Source organism: Teleopsis dalmanni, chromosome 2 (genome assembly GCF_002237135.1).
Source record: "Teleopsis dalmanni isolate 2A chromosome 2, ASM223713v2, whole genome shotgun sequence".
In the NCBI taxonomy this organism is placed as follows: domain Eukaryota; kingdom Metazoa; phylum Arthropoda; class Insecta; order Diptera; family Diopsidae; genus Teleopsis; species Teleopsis dalmanni.
In genome coordinates, this window is record NC_051847.1 from 125,034,651 (window position 1) to 125,048,983 (window position 14,333).

A 14,333-nucleotide genomic window follows, 5' to 3' on the forward strand; every position below is an offset into this window, starting at 1 on the left:
CAACCCAGGACAGAAGAGCTTAACTAAATTAAACGTTTTGCAAGGCACTTGAAAAAATGGAAATAAAGCCAAACTGCAGAAACTACAAACCTTCTGCTTAAATACAATATAAGAGATACTAAGCCAGCATGGAAAAATATAAATAGATGGAAATAGATGGAAATTTGTGTTTATAAATACAAAGCTCATAAGCAGATTTGCTTCATTTAGTGAAAACGATAAAACACTTTTCTCGTTTTGCAACTAAGTTCCTTTGTGCAGGACGCCCAAAGATATAAAAATATTGTAGATACACGTACTTAAAGTTACAAAGAAAATGCGATTTTATACAAAGAGTAACACAATAAAAACAAAGAAATCAAAGTTAAATGTTTTGTGTACTAACATTTTTTGTTTCGTGTATAAAATACAATCACATAAATGAGCATTGACGGCAAACAATTTATAAAATCAAGTGCAATCAAAGTAGAAATCTACTTCTTTCTACCCAAACTTATGACGCTCTTATAAAAATCTTTCCAAACTGCCTGCCTGCCTGGCTGTCGGTCCGCCGGGTTGCTTTCCTACGAGTACCACATCAATTCAATCCAAACGCCTACAACTCTGTGCCAACACTTGAAACCATCGTGGAGGCATGTCAAAGTGAAATTCAAGTCTTTTCACTGAATCCTAGCTTCTGAAATTTTTATGGCCATCAGGCAATGGAGTTTTGTATGATTTGACAATGATTTTACTCTTGTCTCATCTCAACTTATTTTATTCTATTTTATTTTGCCTTATTTTATTTTGTTTTATTTTATTTTATTTTACTTATTTATTTATCTTTATTTTTGCAATTGGTCAACACTCGTAGTTACTTGAGTAACTGAAAGTGGCGTTGTAGTTCTTTTACGTTTTCAATGTGTGCTTATCATTATATCTGACTCGTCGGACTTTCCTTGTCGTCGTAGTCTTTCATTTGGTATAAAGTGTGGAAAAGATGAAAATTGCTTTGAGGCTTTTCTACTCAATTACTATGTTTTGCAGACAACATCTCCAGATGTTTATATATACCTACATGTGCTATTAAGAGTCTACTATATATGTACAGATAAGTAAATTAATACTCTTAGCTTTCTAAGCATTAAGTCTTTGGGTTTCTGTCGTCACTGCACTCAGATTTCAAAGCAAATATTTATTTCAATTACTACCAATTGTACTTGTTTTGTTATTTGAGTTAATGAAAACTTTAAGCTCTGATTACAGTTTTCTTTTGTTTGTATATGTGTGTGTCAAAAATACACTTCAAAAAATTAATAATTATAGATTGATTGCAGATGAAAATAACTTCTAATTTTACTTTCAATGAAACTGTAAAGTAATTGGACACCAAATGGATGAGAAATTACTGCTTACGGAATCTCTCTGTTGGACTCCGTAATTGCTGTGCGTAATTTTCCAAGTAAATATAGAGTTAGCCGATTGAAGTGTTACCTATACAAGCGACCACATCTTTTTTGTGTGAAATTATTTTTTATTGCTTCAAATTCCAAAAATTTGTGGAAATAATAAAAATTCCAGAATTCTACCTCGATGTGGTCATCTTTTGCCCTGACTATGTCCTTCAAACGGTTAAAAAATGAGTTGTATGTTTCACGAATGTGATTTTCCAGATCCCTGCACACCGTCATATTTTTTAATCCTCATCTTGCTGTCTATCCATCGGATTTGAAAGCCATTTCGTGTGGACGAAATGAAGTGTGGATCATAATTTTTTAATCATACTTGGTTCACACGAGCTTTATGAGACGATCGTAATGTTTGCGTATCCATGACTCTAAAGCAACTACTAAAATATTCTACTGATAATAAATCGTATTGACTTTACCACCAGGCTCCATGGAGTGTCCTTCGGAGGTCACAGCTATCTATACCATTACTTGAGATGGAAAATTACTTTAGGCAATGGAGACGATTCGTAGTGTCAAATTTTTGGCAGTGCATTCAGTTAAGTAAACACGATCATTATGAGAGTGTATCAACTGCTTAATGAGGAATAACTGGTTGTGATTTTCCAGCCAAATATATCGCACTATAAGTTTGAATTCTATTTCAAATAAGTTTTGTTGTATAAAACTTAGACGCAAATACTTGTGATAGTTTGTAAGCAACCAGTAGCTTATAAGTATAAGCTACGTAATATACTGTTTAAAGGTAGCTTATAAACAGCTTATTCGCATAAATTTCATGTAAATTGCCAAACCATTTGACAGATATACCTCTATGTAGTTGGTAACATTGGTAAGATGATCATGATCAAAGTTTTCCTTAATTATAATGTTTTGTAGGTGACTAAAATCCACTAGAATGCATATTTCTACGTGTAAGTTACGTGGCACTTGCGTAGGACAATAAGAAAGCCTACATAAAACACATTCCTTATCTTGCTAACATCTGTGGTAAAAGCGACTTAATAGAATATTCAATCAACTACTGTTAATTCATAATGGATATAGAAGATCTTGCAGTGGGTGCCTAAAATATTTTAACTATGTAGCACATGCGCTGGACATCAACAAAGTAGACATAAAGCACTTTAGCGAGTAAAAAGTATTACTTCATAACTTGAACTTACATACCAAGTTAGCAATCTTAATGTAGAAATAAGATTTCTATGTGACATCTTAATTAACTAGATATATTTTTTCGTATTTTGAGACCACTAAATTACTATTTACTTACGGTTAAGAATGAAGTCATATACCATCTCCTTCTACTTACATTAATACCACATCTTTTTGCTTAGTTGATATCTTTTGTACATATGGATGACAACAGCTTTTACGGAAATCAATACCTTATCTTCAGAGATGTTCGTGGCTTAATAAAATTATTAAAAGATTTAAAATAACTCTTTAATCTACAACAGAAATTTTTTTAACCATCATTCACTAGCAACCATAACACTGAGTTACCATCATTTTTGTAAGATGATCGATGATCGACAATCTCCAACTAATCTGTAAATTAAATTCAAAAATATCAGAGGCGACTAATAATTCATTAATAACATTTCAATAAGTTTAAGTTTCAACTATTGCAAATTGTGTCAATTTATTTAATATGGACCACATTAACCTATCTTTGGCTTACGGCTTTCTCTTTTTTTTTAAGAAAAGTTTTTTAGTGAGTTAGATAATGATAGTAATCACTTAAAAAGCAACGAATATTTTTAACTGTTTTTTTCAACAAATCTTAAATGCATTTTTTAAATTTCTTTATCAAAGAATAAAAGAATGAATTAAAGCGTATTCCCTCCAAATATATATCTCTATGAATGGAAGAACATTGCAATCAATATCCTACAAGCAAACGGTTATTATTCTAGCATATTCCATGTTAGCTATTAATAGCTTTATCTTATGTCTATTGTTTAACCTCTTAAAATTCTTTACAACTCTTTTGTCAATATAAACTAAGCACTTCATCTTTGATCACGAAAGCTGCAGGTAATAGGAATTTTTCCCTTTTCGTGCGGAGAAGAGATTTAAAAATGCCTAACGCATCGTCACCATGTCGTCACAATATTGGTACGACCGGTTGGCACAGACTAAAAACAATCTTCCTCGTGTGTCAGACTGTTTCTACCCTGGAACATTATTTCAAATACTTCGAGATAGAATCCTTGTGTTGGTTAACCATTGAAAAATATTTTTCTTCGTTAGCCTACGTCTAGGCCTCGCTTAAGGGTATTTATTTGTCTTTTTTTCGAAATTAGTCATTTGCGAGATCTATTTGAGGTGATAGAAATATGATTCAGCAGGTTGCTGCGAACTGATGATCCAATTAACTTATATCTACTATATTATTAAACAAAATCGACAAACAAAAAAATTGTATAAGATTGTGCTCTTCAAAATCCCATAATCAGTTCTATTATGTTATAATAAGTTTTTAATAAGTTTATATCAAATAATGAAACGAGACAAATAAATATATATAGTATATTAAATTGACAGTACCACATAAACATTCAGGTATATACACTCGTACTCTTTTATTGTTTCAACTTTGAAGTACACGAGATTTCACAATTTGTATTGAATTATTTTTCTCAGTGTACTGCAAACTTGGAAGGAAACAAAAGCCTTGTGTCCTATGTCCATAACATTGTAGAAGTAGTTAATTTTGTTCATTCAACTAAAATTTTTTCTAATTCGCTTTTAATTATTTATTTACTGAAGTTTTTCTTTAAGTTTTGTGTCCAAATGCATTTAATCTTATCTCATTTTCTTAAAAGGATTTTAATTGTGCGAAAATCTCATTTGATGTGAGAGTAATTCAGACTTCAGCTAGCAGACTTACTTACAATATCTGCCAAGGGGCTTATTTGAATTTCTTACTTTTGTCAATTAGAAGATAAAAGTATTTCGTTTTTGTAAAACTAATGCTTTGAACTTCTGCTTATTTACTACTTTTAATTAAAAAAATTGTTTTTATAATATTGAAGGAAAAAGTAATTGTTTTGTAATTATAATGAAATTCACAGTTCTTGGACTAATTTGTGTACTCGAAATATTAAAATCTTCCAATCAGGCAAAATACACTTTGAAGATCAAATAATCCAAGTACACAAAAGATTAACATGACAAAATAAAAACATTTAATCAGGTCTATTTAATATTCCAACTAAATTTACATCTAAATCTGCAAGTAACTAATTAAGTTAATTGTATATTGTTTGTATAACTGTATGTGTATAGTTCCCTTATAACAAAATTATACCATTGAATAATAATAAAACAAAAATTAAGCATTATTTTTTCTTATTTTAAACAAAATATCTAATTAAACTAGACATTAATACCAAGGTACAGTCTAATTAATACAAATGCAGTCTATCTTTCCTTAGTTTCTTTTATATATATTATAACAATTCAATAAGATGGATGACACCATTGTATTAAAATGTTGTCTATATCTGAAAGATGAAAAAACTTCTAGTCATATTCTCTTTCGTTGATGACAGAGAACTAGGAGAGAGAAACGGGTGTTCAAATTCCCGTATGTAAATATGAAAATATTATATATAGGTGACAGTTGCGAACCAAAAATGTCAAAGTAAGGAACTATACATTCAAAAGTGTGGAAGAATTTAAATATCATGAAGTGCTGATAAACAATAACATGGAAATCACTGATTGCATACAGAATAGACTCTTCGCTGCCAATAAAGCCTTCTATGCACATAAAAACGTACTCGCATGGTCATGGGTTTCCAAGTATATTGTTTACAAAACCATAATTAGTCATACTCTAGTTTATGAGTTAAAAGTTCCTCAGACCCGAAAACAATTATCCACAAAGACAAATGAGATTGTGTGTTCCGAAAAACTATAGGGCGCCAAGCAGACCCAAGTAAAGGTGGATCGTCTGGGAAGTAGATAACATACGAAAAGTACAAGTGCAAAGCTGGCAGCAAATGCCAACGGACAGAATAGTATGGAATGACATCATACACTGTACACTGTACAAAAACTCATTCGGTGCTACAACAACTAGGGTGCGGATGAAACAAGGTGCAAATGTTTAATAGAGCTAAAGCTTACAAAGAGCTGTATAGCTATTCGAGGCTTTTGAGTAATATAAATTACTCAAAGAAATTGTTACGGTGTTATCTTCAAAGGCAGCTTCTGTCTAGCAGGACAAAATATTCTTTAATATCGTAGTAATCTGCTTTCTTGGAAGTGTTAATTATTATTTTAAGTAATATCTAATATCATTTAACATTACTTAGAATGACATATGGAAAATATATTACATGCCCAAATGTATTAATATAAAATTCATTTATTCATTTATTTTTTTCGCCTTCATTTAACTAATTAAAAGGTGTCATCTTCTCTACAAATATTGGATTAAAATGTTTCATTTGCACTTTTATTACATATTTTTTAATATGTGAAGTATATTTAAAGACATTATTGTATAAAAAATGTATTATATATATTAAAATATGCAAACAGCTTTTTGCAATTTTTTATTAATTAAAAACACACAAACTTTTTTATAGTTCAACGTTAAACAAAAAATGCATATGAAAACTGTCACAGATGAAAAATGACAGATAAGCTACATTTACAAAATATAGGAAACCTTATATACAATATGTATGTGGATATATATCCGTATATATAGCTGCACCCACTTTATTTACATGGTTTGGTGTCAAAACTGAAAATTGAGTTGTTTGCTTGGCTGGCACAAAGTTGGCACTTGAGTTCCGTAAAAACTTTCACATATACTTTTAATCCGGGCGACAGGATTTAACTTTTTACCCAATTTTGAAATAATATTTTGTACTTTTAACTTTTTTGGTATGCATGAGGCAGAAAATTACACAAATACTGCAATAATTGCATTTTATAATTGTTCTTTTGCAAATAAGAAATGAACCTTTTAGCTTTAAAATTTTGAAATTTGCTTAGCTTTAAAGCAAATGCATTTCACTATGCCGGAAAAGAGCAATATATTTCCATTAATATTATTTACATATATACAGATAATTTGTATATAAACACACGAACTATAAATTATTTGCAAAAAGATTTTAGTTTTGTTCTAATTTCAACTTTAAAATATTGCAAAATTGTCTTTAAAATAAAAAGTAAAGAAAAATAAAAGTGTGAATTGCTATTCCACTAAACTCTTCATATGAAATAAGGTCGGGTAGCTATATTTTTACACCGAAAAATAAAGATACTTTATTAAAATAGGAAATTCAAGTTTATCCTACAATCCTATTTCCACTAATACCATGTTTAGTCCACAAAACTCCAGTTTTGTATTAAACATTGCAGAATTTATTTTGGAGTTATGGTTTCTTTTTCTGATATTCCTAATATCATTGAACACTAGAAATATTAAAAAAAATTAAGTTTTGATAAATATCTTTTTTATATCTAGTAACTGAATGTCAGGAATATCTGAGTATTCCTGGTTCAGTAGGTAGGTAGGTAGTTAGTTAGATTGGAGTAGCGGCCTTGTTTCCAAAAAGCCCGCTTGAGCTCAAATGATGACCTATTGTGGTATCACGGGAAAAGCATTGGAACGTACATAAATTGAAATCAGAAAAAGGTTACGACTCTCCCATTAGGTAAAGGACCCTACCTGACAGTGCTATAAATCTGGCTAGGTCCCTAATATTGTAGGATGACAGCTCAGTCAGGTCGGTGAGAAAGTGGGGTCCGAAGATTTTTGATCTTCTTCTAGTTAACAAAAAGCACAGTGCAGCAAAAAGAATCCAGAAGTACATTCGACTGTTTCGTATTATATGGTAAGAGTTCTTATGACAAATAACTCCTTGACACTATATACTATATATAGAATTAGACTGTTTCAAAGCCTAATACTTAAAGCCTTTAATTAATACAATAGCCTAATGATTTCTTGTCGGAATACCATCTTATAATTGAACAACATTTTCAAAGAACTCTATTTCGTGTTCAATTTAATTTGTCAACCTTAATTTATACAACTCCTTGCAGTGAAGCTTTTGCAACTCAGTTTCCATTAATGTGTTGAAGATTGTAGATACTCTTTCAAATCCCTTTTAGAGTCTTAAAGAAGTCTTAAAGTCTATTCTCCTCAAGTTAAGACATTACGTGTTCGATCAATGTACTTTTAAACGAAATTACATCGTATTATATAACTTGATAACTTATAATTCTGAAGTACTAACTTTTCTTTTGATTTATTATATGTTTATATATACGTACTTTTACAACAATAATAATTTACATATATTAATTTAGGAATAATCTGCTATAAGGGCTATGCATGTACTAAAGAATTTTTTTGCTTTTTTACATTCCTTACTATTCACAAAGAATTCTTCAGGACATTCCTGCATTCCATAAATTCGAACACATGTAGTTATTTGTAACGCAAATGGGCGGCAGTTCTCGGTAACAACATCCACGTCAGGGAACCTGATATCTAATCGATTTGCATGTCCTTTGCCTAAAGTAAAGAGAAAGAAAAATTAAATTATTCGCATATAACATAAAAACTGAAGTCATGTATGTCAAATTTTAATAAACGACTTATTTTATCCAAGATTATCACGCATAATTTGTCTTTGCCTTCTTTAAAAAACTTGATCAACTTCAAGACCTCACACTAAACAGCATTTTATGTTTCGCCGAAAGTTCCAGGTGGAACTTATAAACACTTTGGATGCACGGGCTAATAAACCTAAGTGGTAACCCTTTGGATCATCGGTACAACCTAACGTATTATTCATAATATCCTTTTATTATCCATATTATTATGCTATACTTTTATATATAGCAACAACAAATATTAACCAATTTTTAAAGATAGTTTAGGAATAAATTTTAATCACGAATTACTGATTTCGGTTTACGCATCATCTCTATGATGAAGCGCTAGAAATATTTTTGAAAAATATTGGTTGACATCCTCTAATATTAACTCTCTTGTTAGAATAAAATTCTGTAGAAGAAAACATTGTGATGTAAATGTAGAAAAGTATTAATGGAACAAGATGAACTATACATCTACATCTTTCATCTATTATCACTATTATAATACTCAAACATAATTACATCGTTATTATTACCGCGCATCAATTAGGAAGCGAATAGGCTTTTAGTATGTTGTGTTTTGGTGCACAATAGATCAAGCTGGTCGCAGTGCAAAAAGGTCTTGGCCTGACCCATAAACCATATTGTGTTATACTTGGCAGACATCAGAGATAAAACGTGGGTATGGTACAGTCTTGACGAATGACTACAATTTATCTGTTGTACTGGTAGTAATATTGTTTAGTAATCCAAGCACAGGTATTTAAAAGTAAGAGAATATTAATTTTATATTGAAGACTATATTTTACACCACATTGTAAATAAAAATAATTTTTTTATATATGTAAAAGGTTTAATTACTACAGATATATGAAAACGATTAATTATTATTGTTTCTTTACTTCTATTTCTTTAATTTTTTCCTAAAGTTCTGTTTTATCTAATTAAATGCAATACATAATATTTTATTATTAATTCTAAAAGTTTTTGAAAAAAAATAAATATTTTTTATTTAAATAGTTTTTTTTGTTTAAAATGGTAAAAATATTTATTCTACTCTTAACAAAACTATTTCCTTTTTATCTAATCTAAGAGTACATAATTACTCTATAAAGGAAAGAAAAGTATTTAGTTCTCTTTGCAGTGACCTTTTTGATGTTCTGATCTATCATGATTGACTTCTTTCAAAACACAATATCGTTTAGCAAATAATTGATGTTTTGTAAAAAATATTTTTAATAAAATACATATAATCACAATTTTTTACTTACGGAATTCAAAACAACTTTTGAACGCAGTATTAATGAATTTAATAGAGTTTTCCTTTGGTTCCGGTGCAAATTTATCCAAGTTATCGTTAATATTGTCGAAATCTAATGCAAAGGGTGGATCAGCGTTAGTATAGCCATTGCCTATAAAGTTACACTCCTCAGCACACTTAAAAGAGTGTTAAAAAAGTAATTAAATTAAATATAATTAAACAAAGAAAAATATTAATTAACATATATTTAAAACAGATATCCATTATTTGCTGATTATTTAATTTTTAAATATGAACTATATGTCCTATAACAAGCTTATGTCAAAATAAGACTTGAATAGTATTGAAATCTGAAAAACAACAATCTACAGTAATTAGGTTAACTTATACGAATATAACAGTGGTTTACGCGTTTGTTTTAATATAATAGCACAGAAATTATTCAAATTTTCTTAAAGTATCTAATTACAACTCTTTAATTGAGTCCTAATTGATTTGGACTTGAAGATGATTACTGGGATAGAAGTACCTACCCTCACCTGATATCAAGCGTTAATCAATAGCTGATGTTTTGATCTTCATTCAAAAGGCACAGTGTTTTCTGATTAGTTATTACCGGATATTTGCATTATATCACCAAATATTGCCACTTTGCACCATTCTTTTATAAGTGATTGCACCTTGTTTATTCTTATAATATTTCTATTTATCTGGGCCTGTCATATTTGCACACTCCTATTCTTTGTATATTACTTTTTATCTTGTTCTTTTTTATTTACTTCATATTTCTATATTTCTTATCCTCGTTTTGTTTCTTCCTCTATAACTCTCAACATTGTATGTTAATTCTCACCTTTAGACTATGCCGTTAACTTATATCTCTTATAATCCGTTCATTCTCAATTATATTTTTTCACTTGCTATATTATATTATACTATGTATAATATATATTATATTATTTAATCATATCATCTATACCTGAATCACTCCATTACCCTCATGTTTACACTGTACTTACTATATTTAGAGCAGTTTGTTCAGTGCTGGTGAAATGTTTTTTGTCAGTTTTCGATAGCAAATCATCGAGGCATTCCTTATAACTTGGATCCAGAGTAGGGCGAGTCAATATGCAGCACGTCGAAGCTAAGTTCTTAAGAAAGTTTCAGAAATAAGTAATTTTCCAGAATTTAAATAAAACTATTCTACTTACCGCTTCAACCCGACTCAATTTTTGACAATCTTCTACTGCCTCTTCAGCTAGAGAAAACTGCTAATAAATAATAAATTAAATTAATGGAATACTTTTGTTATTTTAATTATTATAATAATTTATTTGTAAAAATTAATATTCATATTAATTTTATTTAAATTTATTTATAATATTTCTGTTATAGACTAAAAAACTTGCCCCAGTACAAATTATAAGGGTAAAATAAACCACGTAGTGGCAACTAAACATTTTTGAATCTGACCGAAAAATATTATTTTTTTAAATATTTTAATATTTTCTAGGTTCTTTTTTACAAAAAATATTAATTAAAAAGCACTGCATAAAAAGTTTTTTTCCATCTCATTAATTTTGAATTTAATTTAATTAATTTTCTAATTGAGTTGTTCCAAACTTCGCCAGATTATCAATTTTTAAACTAAATATTTTTTGTGGGTTGTTTTTATATACATATGGATATATATACTATATGTATATTGGTATGTACATATGTATATGTGTAAGCATAAAATAAAAATACTTTTAATGAGTTCAAATTGTTTAATTTTATAAAATATTTTATAAAACTGTTCAGAATAAAAAATTCAAAATGTAGGCGTATCTGACTGATTTTTTCGTACTAAGGTGTAGAAAAATAAATTAAAAACTTAGTTGTGAAATAGTTGAAAAATTGGAGTAAAAAACGTAGTATAGTAGTAGATTTGATATAGAATAAAAATAGTAGTAGAGCAACAATAAGAGCTGAAAGTTACTATAAAGCAGTGTCAGAAGAGTATGTTCATTAGATCAGTGACAATTGTGCCATAACATAATATTAATGGGAAAATAATAATGTGGTTATGGAGCTTTGATTTACGTTAAGAGAAAAGGATCACAAAAATAAGTGTAAATGTAGCAACCAACTCTGGAAAATCATCTCTGTAATTTCGCAGTGAATTACAGTGAAATCGCAAATAAATTTAACTTATATTCATAATATAGCTTGGTGTTCTTTTTAAATACTCTGTGTAGACGCTATTGACTTGACATTCAATTACTAAACCCCTTTCGTCAAATTTTTTTTTTTTGTTTTTGCTGCACTTTCAGAAAGAAAAATTTGAATGTCCTAAAGCAGGGATCAGTATACATACATGTATGCATTCTACATACATGATCGAATGGAAGCAAATTTTTTAATATGGGGCTTCTTAAATCTGGCAAATCTAGATTTTTGGTAGTATTGGTAGTACTATCATTCAATTTTGCATCAAATTTCGTGTCAATAACTGAATTTATCCAATAGTTATACATACGTTTTGGAACAAATGAGTGATTTTGACAATACTGAGACTTTTACTAAGAAAAGGAGGTCATTAAATTTTTAGCGAGAGTGTTGCATAGTAAGGAAATTAAGGATTTAGTGTTAAAAAATCGTCGATCGATAATAATTGGCCTTGCTAATACTATTAACATGTTAATGGAATCACTTTACAGAATTTTAAAAGATATTTGTTCTCTGAAATTTGTAATTATCTTACGGTGTCATAAGCACTCAATGTGATGGAATAACAGCGTCACGTTAAATTCTGTCAAACAATATTTTCTCACTCATAAAATAATCCAAAATACCTAACAACAGAAGGTGAGACTAAGATAGCTTCATTCACACAAATGATCTGGGAACAACCAACCAATCAAACGATTGTTACGCAAAAATTGACCCAAGTTCGAAGAAGTCAGGATCGAAAAAGTTTACTTCAAATACCGTGGTGTGGTGCATTATGATTTCGTATTGCGGTCTAAGCCATTGATAAGAAATTACATTTGAATGTTATTCAAAATTTACGTAAAGCTTTTTGCAAAAGAAGACCGGAACTCCGTAACTTATTTTGTGATTACAGTGTTGTATATTTCTTGTATCTTTTTTAATTGAAAGCTTCTATTGATACACTTGAAATCTTATTAATCCACTTAAACTAACTAGGTAACACTAAGTTAAATTCACAATTCTTATTATTCTTTATATATGGACACCTAAATAGAAGATGGAAAAATTCAGAAATCTGCAGATATCTGTAGATAAGTTAAATAAAAAAATACTTAATAAAATACTTCGTACGCCCTCGTTAATGTCGACTACGATGTTCGATGTTTCCAAAAAAGATTGTTGTGCGAAAGATGGTCACCCCTTTCACATCCCTTTTGTCTTTATTTAGAGTGTGTGTAACATGGACTAACATGCTAGAGACTCGGTTTTAAGAGGAACTTTATCAGCAAGAAGACTATTATGCCCATTTATGAGCATTATAAGATTTATTGTATGATTAATAAAGCTTATATTTTTGAGTCATACATGACATTAATGGATTCAATGTTCTCTTACTTAATATAATCCCCCTACAACTTGCAATAAAAAGAAATTGTAGTAAAACTGATTGAAAGCTCGTGATATTTAAACTTTATGTTCCTGTTTCTCTTAGCCAAGCTTTAGAAAGTTCTTATGTGTAATCTTTCTAAACAGAGCATTTATAAGGTTTTCTGCGTATTCTGTTTAATATTCATAGTCGTGATTGTTAGAGTCTTTGTATCTTATGTGCCCTTTTTATTGTCACAGTTATATGTGACCTTCTAAATTACAAAGGTTTATCTTCTCTACTCAATAGATTATGTATTGTATATCAAAACTGAGGTTAGTATGCGAAATATTTTGCAAGTATAGGCAGAACACAAACCTTAACTAAATTACTCAACTAAATTATAATAAGTACATAATGAAGTAAAGTATTTAACTCAATAACTACGAGAACATTTTTTATTCAAAGATATTGCCTAACACGAAAACAGGATTTACCTGTCAGTTCATTAAGACTTCATATCTGGTAAGATTATTTTAAGTTAATAGCACCGAAGGCACTCATCTTTAAAGTATTTGATTAAAACTCATATATATATTAATTCAAAGAGAAATTTAATTATCACACTTCCGAAATATTTCAACTAACACTAACAGACAAAAACATGTCCTGGTTGATATTTTCAGCCAATTCTGAAATCCTTTGCAAATTCCTGATTGCATGGCTTAGTTAATGGCGGTTTCATATCATTCTTGAGCACATTTTCTACGTGCTTCGAACATGTGCCGTACACTGGCATTTATGATTTTGTACGTGCCTGTAAGTAACTGTAAGTGTGAACCTATATCTTCCTTACATATGGCTTGCTGATAATTTTAGCAAAACATTCTAGGCATATCATGCGATTTATATAAGCCACGCAATGTTGGCACATTGCTAAATACTTTGTTTTTGTATCTGGAAATGTCTTTATTTAACTCGTGTTAAATATCTGCTCGCTCTTTAGCTCTGTGCCTAAGGTTTCTAAGACAACAAGTACTTCTCTATAATACGTAAGTGTTGAGATGCTTCACGAAATGCTACCACAACACAATTGCTTGTAATTAATAAAGTAACAATGTCTGTTTGTTTGGTTGTTTGGTGAAAAGGAATCATGTTAACTACAATCGAAATTTACACGAGTGAACTCAAATTCACTATGGAGAAATCTCAGAATAGTATCTCAAATGTATTCATTATAACAAAAGCAGTTTATATTACCTAATGATTTATTTAAATTACTAAACTCTTAATAATTTATCTTATGAAAAAATGCTGAACCGCGGCAGTGGCTCATTAATTGTCACTGTAATCTTTTCTTGTTTCAAACTGAAATATTTCTGTGCAAATTAATTGTTATTGCAGGAATTTGTCACGTTTACGT

General features: G+C 29.6%; 1 protein-coding gene and 1 long non-coding RNA gene across 2 annotated transcripts in view; one reads left to right on the forward strand and one right to left on the reverse strand.

Moving 5' to 3' along the window:
* LOC119682735 (serine/threonine-protein kinase PAK 3-like) overlaps positions 1 to 14,333 on the forward strand; it is a 491,650-nt gene that overhangs the window by 334,812 nt on the left and 142,505 nt on the right. The gene's annotated exons all lie outside the window — the stretch shown is intronic.
* On the reverse strand, positions 9,439 to 10,627 carry LOC119682745. The gene is made up of 3 exons (XR_005252597.1): positions 10,560 to 10,627; positions 10,368 to 10,499; positions 9,439 to 9,524 (listed from the first exon to the last, which is right to left on the reverse strand). It is a non-coding gene; the product is annotated as an uncharacterized LOC119682745 (long non-coding RNA).